The sequence below is a fragment of the Sardina pilchardus genome, chromosome 14 (assembly GCF_963854185.1).
Source record: "Sardina pilchardus chromosome 14, fSarPil1.1, whole genome shotgun sequence".
Taxonomy (NCBI): Eukaryota; Metazoa; Chordata; class Actinopteri; order Clupeiformes; family Clupeidae; genus Sardina; species Sardina pilchardus.
In genome coordinates, this window is record NC_085007.1 from 28,871,504 (window position 1) to 28,881,503 (window position 10,000).

Consider the following 10,000-nt stretch of genomic DNA (forward strand, 5'->3'; position numbering starts at 1 on the left):
TCTGACAACAAATGTCTCTGTCAGACATGGGAGGGTGTGTACTCTCCAAAGAGCCAATCAAACTCATCAAATGGGTGACAGACAGCTGTCAGTCTGTTTTCCATGGCAACACAGTGTGTCGTGAGAAGAAATACAGATCACTTCCATTTATTGTAGGAAAGGATAAACACAGCTAGACACAGGTCTGTTATTTTCTATAATTTAACTAAATATTCACATAGCCATGAATAAGTATTGTGAGGGCCATTAGCAATATTGTAGTGTAATCAGGTGAAGTCATATTGCACACACACACACACACACACACACACACACACACACACACACACACACGTGAGCACTTAGTAAGCTGGCACGGGCTGCAATGTGCTCAGTTCACCTGCAAATGAGTCTCGCTTCTCTCATCAGACAAAGCACAGCGACCCTGAAGTGCCCTATAGTAGGACTCACACCAGGACACTAAATGAGTCATTTCCTACCCTGAAGATATTATGGGAAAGCACAGCCAACTTAACTAATGTGGCACAATTCAAACAGACTGCTTTTGAAATCAGCAGAAGAGAAAAACAGAAACATAACACCGTGTCCTAATTGTAAGCGACTGCGCGACTGTCGGATAGTTTGTGTCCACATTGTATCCGTTAACATTCTTTAATGAACCTTTGTGACGTCGTGAAGAAGTTAATGTCAAGGCGACGCGACGCGACTAAAACAGAAACGGACAGCGCGACAAAACAGGGTTGAAGAAGTCGCGTAGCGAAGCAACTTGTCGCGTTCGGTCGCATTGCATTCAGTCAGGACATTCCAATTGAAAATACAGCGATGGAACTGATTTTGTCGCACGCATTCGGTCGCGTCGCTTGCAGTTAGGACACGGTGTAAAAAGGCAGCGTGCATCACGTAGTGCCTATATATAGGTTAGAGTTCTTTCATATGTTCTAGAGTTCACACATACTATAGGTTAGAGTTCTTTCATATGTTCTAGAGTTCACACATACTATCGGTTAGAGTTCTTTCATATGTTCTAGAGTTCACACATACTATCGGTTAGAGTTCTTTCATATGTTCTAGAGTTCACACATACTATCGGTTAGAGTTCTTTCATATGTTCTAGAGTTCACACATACTATAGGTTAGAGTTCTTTCATATGTTCTAGAGTTCACACATACTATAGGTTAGAGTTCTTTCATATGTTCTAGAGTTCACACATACTATAGGTTAGAGTTCTTCCATATGTTCTAGAGTTCACACATACTATAGGTTAGAGTTCTTTCATACGTTCTAGAGTTCACACATACTATAGGTTAGAGTTCTTTCATATGTTCTAGAGTTCACACATACTATATAATAGGTTAGAGTTCACACGAGAGGGGCAAAACCATAACGGAGAAAGAATAATTAAAAGCGAAGGTTGTTAGACGAATTGAAAAGACAGAATTGCAGGTATTTTCTTTGATGAATGCGATTGTTTTCTGCTGTTTGGTTCTCACATTTTCGCCTTTGCTTCTCAAAATTTGATTCTCAATTACACGGGCAGCATTTTGACGCCATAGATCTCCTTCAAAGTTCACACACTTGGATAAATGAGTCCTTCTTTCACTCTACATGACAACAGGTGACCCTGCCCCATCGCACACAACACTCATTCAAACGTTACACTAGGCATACCTCAGAATCAGTCACATTTACTGATTACTCAAACCCTATTTCATGAACACAAATGTTGGCAAAATTTCAATATGTCAATCATGATTGTTCTGATTATTTCATGAACATAAAAGTTTGGGGTTTCTATTGTTGCTTTCATTCCTTACTCTGTTGTTGTCATTACCTGTCTAAACAGCTTTTTTATTCCATGCACACATCCATAGTTTGAGAGTCCTGGGAAACTGAGGAGCAAAAGTGAAACTCCTGATTCTGTCACTGCTGTCTGTGCAGGTGGAGGGAGTTGGAAATAGCTGCGCTGTGGGAGATGGGGGAGACTAATGATTGGCCTGACAGCATTGTTATAATTCTATCCTTTCAAAATGTCTGCCCACCGCAGCACAGGAGAGTGGGTGGACAGACCGGGGGAGACGGACGGATGGGACAAGAAGAGAGGAAGAGGAAGAGGAGGAGAGAACGTCGCAGAGGTGATGAGAAGAGGAGGGGAGGGGAGGGGGGGAGAAAAGGAAAGGAAAGGGGATATAAGGATGAGGGGAGAGGAGAGGGGAAGAGAGGGGAGGAGAGGAAAGAAAAGGAGGAGAGGAGTAAATGTGACAGAGCAGCAGGGTCACATTAAAAACGAAAGAGAGGATTAGTGAGGAGGAGGAGAGCTGGAGCATAAAGTTAATTTGGAGAGAGGACAGGACAGAGGAGAGGAAGAGAGGAGAGGGGATGAGAGGAGAGGAGAGGAGAGGGGAGGAGAGGAGAGGAGAGGGGATGAGAGGAGAGGAGAGGGGAGGAGAGGAGAGGAGAGGGGAGGAGAGAAGAGGGGAGGAGAGGAGAGACACAGAGAACAAGGGAGGGAGGGAGGGGTGGTGAGGAAAGAATAGTCAGCAAGAGGACAGGGGGAAATATGAGGTACTGTATGGATGGAGAGAGGGAAAGAGAGGAAAGAGAAAAGTGGGCGGAGGAAGATGAGTGTCACTAATGTGCTGTCCACAATGGCCGCCGGCTAAAAAAAAACTTGAGGGCAAACCTACGGCAGTCTCCCTCTCTCTCTCCTCTTCATTCTTTCTCTATCCCCCTGTATCTCACGCCCCTCTCCCTCTCTCTCTCTCCCTCTCTCTCTCTGTTCTTGCCCCTCTCTAAAGGACGTTGGGCTCGTTAGTGGGCAGATGAGCTCGTTAACATGGAGATCCTACTCCAGGCCTGCTGACTAATTGCTGCCCACATGTCCCAATGCAGTGTGTGTGTGTGTGTGTGTGTGTGTGTGTGTGCGACAGAGAGAGAGAGAGAGACAAAGTGTGCAATGCGTGTGTCCCAAAACATGTCCCTGAATCACAATGTGTCCCACTACACAAACACACACACACACACACACACACACACACATTCAGAGAGACACAGAGACACACAGACAAACTGTCATTTCTGTAGCAGAAGAGCCTCTGCATCTTGCAGACGTCATTGTGGACAGGAGTCCCACACACACACACACACACACACACACACACACACACACACACACACTTCACCCAGCACGTCAGACTCAGGGGACAGATTGGGTAACTGCCAATTACCTCCCACTCAACCCCCCCCCCCCCCCCCTTCCCACACTCCTACTGCACTACTCCACAAAATCTGTGGTCTGTCTGAGTATGTGTGTGTGTGTGTGTGTGTGTGTGTGTGTGTGTGTGTGTGTGTGATCACACATGATATGACGAGAGACACAGCTCATTGCGCAAGTGCAGGAACGGTAGACTGGCAGCACACTGCACCTGACCGAACACACACACCCACACACACACAGGATCCAGAGTAGTATATAGTGCATACAGTGGCAGGGCGGTGTGATGGTCTGGACACTTTGAAGCTATGATGCAAATACTGGCAACTGGGTACGCTGCACATTCAAAGGGAGAAACAAGAAAAGACCTTTAAGACACCTGACCACAAACACACACACACACACACACACACACACACACACACCCTTATGATTCAGAGAGAGTCTCCTTAGAGCTGAAGTCCTCCCAGTGATAAAAGTTGTTTCTCAGTTACAACAACAGAGCTACAGTAACAAGGCCAGGGGTTCTACTCCCAGAATGCATTTGGACATATATAAATGGACCAGGGCCAGATTAGGGCCAGATAGGACCCGGAACAGAACCAGAGCAGGACCAGATCAGGGCCAGACCTGTTCCAGAATAAACTGGTCTTTGGGGCCATCACAACTACAAGAATAGAACTGCTACTGCAGTCCGGTAGAGAGATCAAAAACAGTTGACCAGTGCCTCTCTCGGTTCCGAGAGTGTGGAAAGAAACCAGGGCAGAGAGGTGAGTTGTATTAGAACATGTCAGAACATTAGAGACCCCTCCAAACACACCTGAGAGACATACACCCCTTCACACACCTGCCCTGAGAGCCAGCAAGATATGCTAACACGAGCAAGAGAAACAGACACAGAGAGATGAGAGAGAGAGGAAGGCTAGAGGAAAAGGAGAGGAGAAAAAGGAGGGGAAATGGTGGGATGGGGTTGGAGGGGAGAGAGGGAGGGAGGGAGAGCTGTCTCTGTACTGCCATCAAAGAAGTGTGAATCACCGGCAGTATTTCTGTAAATGCCAGTCAAGACGAGGGAAGAAGGAAACAGCGCGAAAAAACAGATGCATTAGAGAATGAGAGAAGAGAGAAGGAGAAAGAATACATGATGAGAGGTGTGGAGAGAAAAAGTAGAAAAAAGAGAGGTAGGGTTAGATGGAGCAGAATAAAAGAGAGGTAGGGATAGATAGAGTAGAAGAAAAGAGAGGTGTAGATAGTTAGAGTAGAAGAAAAGAGAGGTAGGGATAGATAGAGCAGGTGATGAGAGAGGTATGGATAGATAGAATAGAAGAAAAGAGAGGTAGGGATAGATAGAGTACATGTAGAAGAAAAGAGATGTATGGATAGATAGAGCAGAAGAAAAAAGGTGTTGAGAAAGGACAAACACTGATAGAGAGAGGATGAGAAGGACAGAAAGGAAAAGGCTGATTCATGTAATGAATTCAAATGATGGATAAAGACAAAAGCACAGTCAGGCAGTGGGGGGAGTGCTCAGGAGCTAGTGGCCACAGCTATTGAGCTGAGCCACAGGTGTTTGTGCCAAGGTTAGGGTCATGTTGTCAAACACAGATTGGACCTAGTCAACAAATGACACTTTAGAGTTGTTGAAGAGTCAGACTTTATACGAAGTCATTTCAAGGAGCTATGAGTCAGATTCTACAGGATATGAGCTGAATGCACCATAATGTTCTTGACGACCCTCACGCTGTATTTGACTATGTGCATAGTCAGTTATCAGGACAGGAGAGGTGTCGTGTTGAGATGACCCACAGGTAGTTGTGCTCAGGATCATGCTCATGGGACCAAATCAGGACAATGAGTCGATAAATCAGATTTTAGACTTTGACTCATTTCAAGAGATCGATAAATCAGATTTTAGACTTTGACTCATTTCAAGAGATTGATAAATCAGATTTTAGACTTTGACTCATTTCAAGAGATCGATAAATCAGATTTTAGACTTTGACTCATTTCAAGAGGCTATGAGTCAGATTCTGCGTTAAACGCACCAGAATCTTCGTGACGACACTCATGTATTTGATACAGTACCTCTTGATACACAAAGGAGCACAATGAGAGAGTATTGTCTGAAGCTAACTGCATTTGATAGCTGGTCAACGAAGAACTTTGACCAATTTGACATTGTGTCACACACTGCTATTTCTGAGACGTTTCTGATTGTTTTCCATGAAAATCCTACACATAGTGCCTTTAACCCAGGGCCGAGAGAGTGTTCATGTGTGAGATACACGCGTTGGCAACTCGTACATTAGTGATCTGATTTTGATGTTAATTTGAGTTGATCCCTATTACAGCATACATTTCAAATTCTACTTTGGCAACATGTTTGTTGATGAAGACTGTCAAGCCCATTTGAATCTGAAAGAGAGAATGAGAGAGGGTGGAAAAGATGCAAAGCAAAATGTGTGACGAAAAGCAAACCAAAAGGGTTGAAAGAAATGCAGCGTACTTTAGGAAGAGGAGAGAGGTTTTGCTCTACTGTTCATTTTGTTGATTGTCTCATTTCTGTCATTGTTATACTGTCATCTTGTACTTAAGAAGCCCTGCATGCAAACCACCCTGAATAGAATATAATTGCACTGAAAGAGGAGAGAAAGAGAGAGAGAGAGGGAGGGAGAGATGGATAGAGAGGGAATGACAGAGAGATGAAGAGAGAGAAAAGAGCAGAGAAAAGCTTCATCCAGTCATTGGGCTCAAAAGAGGATTCAACCTTTCAGCAACACGTCCCCTTGACAGCAGAGATCTCCCACGATGCACCTATTCATCAGCGCCACGAGAGTTCCCAGCATGCCTTGTGGCGGCCGTCACTCCCAGTGGCGGTGGAGTGCCAGTCAGCTGTCTTTTCTCTCCTCTCATCGGTTCTCTCTTCATGTCTTTCCTCTCTTCTCTCCTTCTCTGCTCTGTGTCAGGCTATCTACAGAGAACCCCCCACGGGTATGTAATCTCCTGCCCCTGCTGCCCGCCCACACACACGCACACACACACACCCGCACACGCACACACACCCACACACACACACACGCATACACACCCACACACACACACACACTCACTAACTATACACACACAAACACGTGCGCAAGCACACGCACGCAAGCACACGCACACACACGCACACACACACACACACACCCGCACACGCACACACACACACGCATACACACCCACACACACACACACACTCACTAACTATACACACACACACACACGTGCGCAAGCACACGCACACACACACAGACGCACACACACGCAGGCACACATACACAGTTACTAACTATACACGGACACACAGACACAGACACAGACACAGACACAGACACACACACACACACACAAACCAGACCTGCACACACACCACCCATACACAGAGATGAACACACATACCCAAAACCCATATACATACACACACCATCCGGACGCACATACACAAACCATCCGGACCTGCACACACACCACCCATACACACACACACACACACGCACACACACACACACACACACACACACACACACACACACACACACACACACACACACACACGCACTCGCACACACACACACGCATACACACACACACACACACAGCCCCAGCCCAGAGCGCAGGGGAGCAGCAGCTCTTGACAGCAGGACAAGTGAGCGGAGAGTGAGGTGAGGACATGAGTGATGCACTCAACAGGAGGCAGCAGCAGGGAAGGACATACAGCGTGTCCCTGCATACTGATCTCACACACACGCACACACACACACGCACGCACGCACGCTCGCACCCACGCACACCCATAAACACACACAGACGCGCACGTGCGCACACGTACATACACACACACATACAGTACACACACACAGCTTTCTGTCTCCCAGTCCTTTTTTTTGGGTCTCTTAGTGTGTGTTCCTCTTCATTTCTTTGAAAGATCCTACTAGACAACCACAAGCTTTCTACTTGTCTTTGCAAAACACACACAGACGAACACACACCCGCTCTACCAACCAGTTTCTCAGGGTCTGCACGTCAGACAGACACACACGCTGAAGATGACATCTGCATAGACAGAGATGTGTGCATGTGCACGTGTGTGTGTGTGTGTGTTCGGGGTGGGGTGGGGGCGTTTGGCGTCATCCCAGCACAAAAGCCCTCTGAGGGCAAGATGTTCAAAAGCATTTGCGTCAGACTTTACAGACGTCAGTTCTACGTTATGACTCCTAGACATGAGCATGACATGGTATCAGCGCACATGAATGAAAGCCCCGTGTGTGTGTGTGTGTGTGTGTGTGTGTGTGTGTGTGTGTGTGTGTGTGTGTGTGTGTGTGTGTGAGCCTGCCTCAGGAGTGCTGCACGACCAGTTGTGCTTTTCTCACACACTCACCAGGGGAAGGTTCACACACATCACTTGGGCGGGCAAGTGTGAACAGACACACATTAAGAGTGTGTGTCCTCCAAGGCAGCACACATTTTTGTTTTGGTGGTGAAAATTCTTCACCTTTTAAACACAGGTTTTTTGTGCTCCACCTTTCAAACACAGGGGTTTTGTTCTCCACCTTTTAAACACAGGGTGCTTTTGTTTTCCACCCTTTAAACACAAGGGTGCTTTTGTTCTCCACCTTTTAGGGAGGAGTTACACCGCACTCACGATAAAGAAGGTGCCAGACAAACAAAAACTAAAAATCTCCAAAAAATCCTTTTGCACATTTACATTAATGGCCTAGCTTTCAGTCAGAGACCGTCACCTGTTCTCCACCTTTCAAACTCAAGGGTAGGCCAGACTACAGATAAATGTGTGAAGAGCAGAAACTCTCTGAGACGGAAATGGAATCAGTATTCACAGCACCAGTGTGGCTTACTTGAACCATGTCAAATGCATGACTGTTTTTATTTCACTCTGCCCTGAGTGTATCGTCATGTGTCACGTCTTTAGAGATAAGGGGGGATTATGCAACACTACTGCAATGGCTCACTCTTCTGCGTCAGTAGCTATCAGGCTAGCACTAATGAGGATCTGATTCTGTGTGGTCCACATAAGATGTGTGTTATGTGTGTGTGTGTGTGTGTGTGTGTGCGTGTGTGTGTGTGTATGGCATGGTCAATATCATGTCCCGTCAGCCTGGAAGGATACTTAAGCTCTAACTAGCCTATTTCCTGTTTAGTTGGAGCAGCTGGTGGATCGTTATGCAAAGTCATGCTGTCTCTGCCTTGATGCGCATCACTGTAAAACTACCATTGCATGGCTGGGTCTTCAGCACTGTAAAGCTCCCATTGCCTGGCTGGGTCTTCAGTCATCTGTGCTATTAAATTACCGTCAATGTCATCCAGTGACGCAATGGAGAACACAACCTGAACACTATCAACCTTAGTCCATTTGCCTCTCAGTATACTCTCTCTCTCTCTCTCTCTCTCTCTCTCTCTCTCTCTGTGTGTGTGTGTGTGTGTACACCAATGTAAACGTGAACAGTATCAACCTTAGCCCATTTGCCTCTCAGTATTCCCATGTGGGTCTGAGCTTCTGACTGACTGACTTGAGCCCTTTTTCCATTAAAAAGTTAATTCGCTTAAAAACAATGCGCATCAAAAGTTAGTGCGACAAATGTGATGGAAAATGGCTTATATCGCTCTAACCTCGGTTTTGTTGTGATAAGTTAATTCGCTCACCAGAGGTGGTTTAAGGAGAGTTAAATCGATATAAATGTGATGGAAAAGGTTTGTAGCGATATAAGTTACTGTGACGCCTGCTCAGAATGTTCACAAAGTCGACGCAAAAAATTGAGTTCTGTCTCGCGCATACAAAGACGTTCACCTCACAATGGTGTACCACTCGCTACCTTTGATTAATTCGCTATAAAGTGTTCCATTCGCTACAACTGTTGATGGAAAACCATCTAGCGCAGTAGAAATATGCGCATTAACAGGGCTCTGATGACATCATTTTGATTCGCTAGAATTGTTCTTTTGAATGGAAAACCATCTCGGCGCTTCTTATATCGCTAAAACATAATTCGCATTAAGAGTTAATGCGCTTGAAAATCTGATGGAAAAAGGACTACACACACATCTGGTGGTCCAACAGTTCAGTTCAGCTTTGTGTGTGATTGATTGTTATTGAACTTGTAGCACAAGATAGCCATTCTTCTTACTAATTAAAAAACTACGACTTTACAGAATAAATCATACTTTTCACTAATTGCTGTCACAGTGAGATTTGAAAGATTTGTGAGGACCAGGCCCTTCAAGTGACTACTGATGCATTCCTCCACATTAGCTTTGCTAATGCTAATCCTGATGCTAATTTTAATGTTAAAGTCAATTGGGATACATTAGCTATGCTAACGCTAATCCTGATGCTAATTTTAATTAGCCTGACGAGCCAGACCCACATCAAGATGTAGGGTCTGGACACTCACCGTAGACAGGGCTCAATCGGAGGGGTGGGATAAACAGTTGTCTTTCAAATTCCCTCCCGCAATAGGATAACGCTAAACGAATCATCTTCTTGTTTTCAAGTAGCAGGATGCGTAACCTTCCCTCTCCACGCAATAGGATAACGCTAAACGAATCATATTCTTGTTTTCAAATAACAGGATGCGTTACCGTCGCAACTTCTGGTCACATGTCAGTCACCATTATGTTCAGCCCACCCACCGACTCGCTGTACACGCTGTGATTGGCCCGCTGGTGCTTCGGGTTCTTAGCTCCCTGGCTCTATGGATCATGCCTAGACTGCCCCGCCTGCCCCGCCAGCCAAA

At 45.7% G+C, this 10,000-nt stretch overlaps 1 protein-coding gene across 1 annotated transcript in view; it reads right to left on the reverse strand.

Annotated features, from left to right (window-relative positions):
* Window positions 1–10,000, reverse strand: part of sardh (sarcosine dehydrogenase) — an 86,474-nt gene that overhangs the window by 40,618 nt on the left and 35,856 nt on the right. The gene's annotated exons all lie outside the window — the stretch shown is intronic.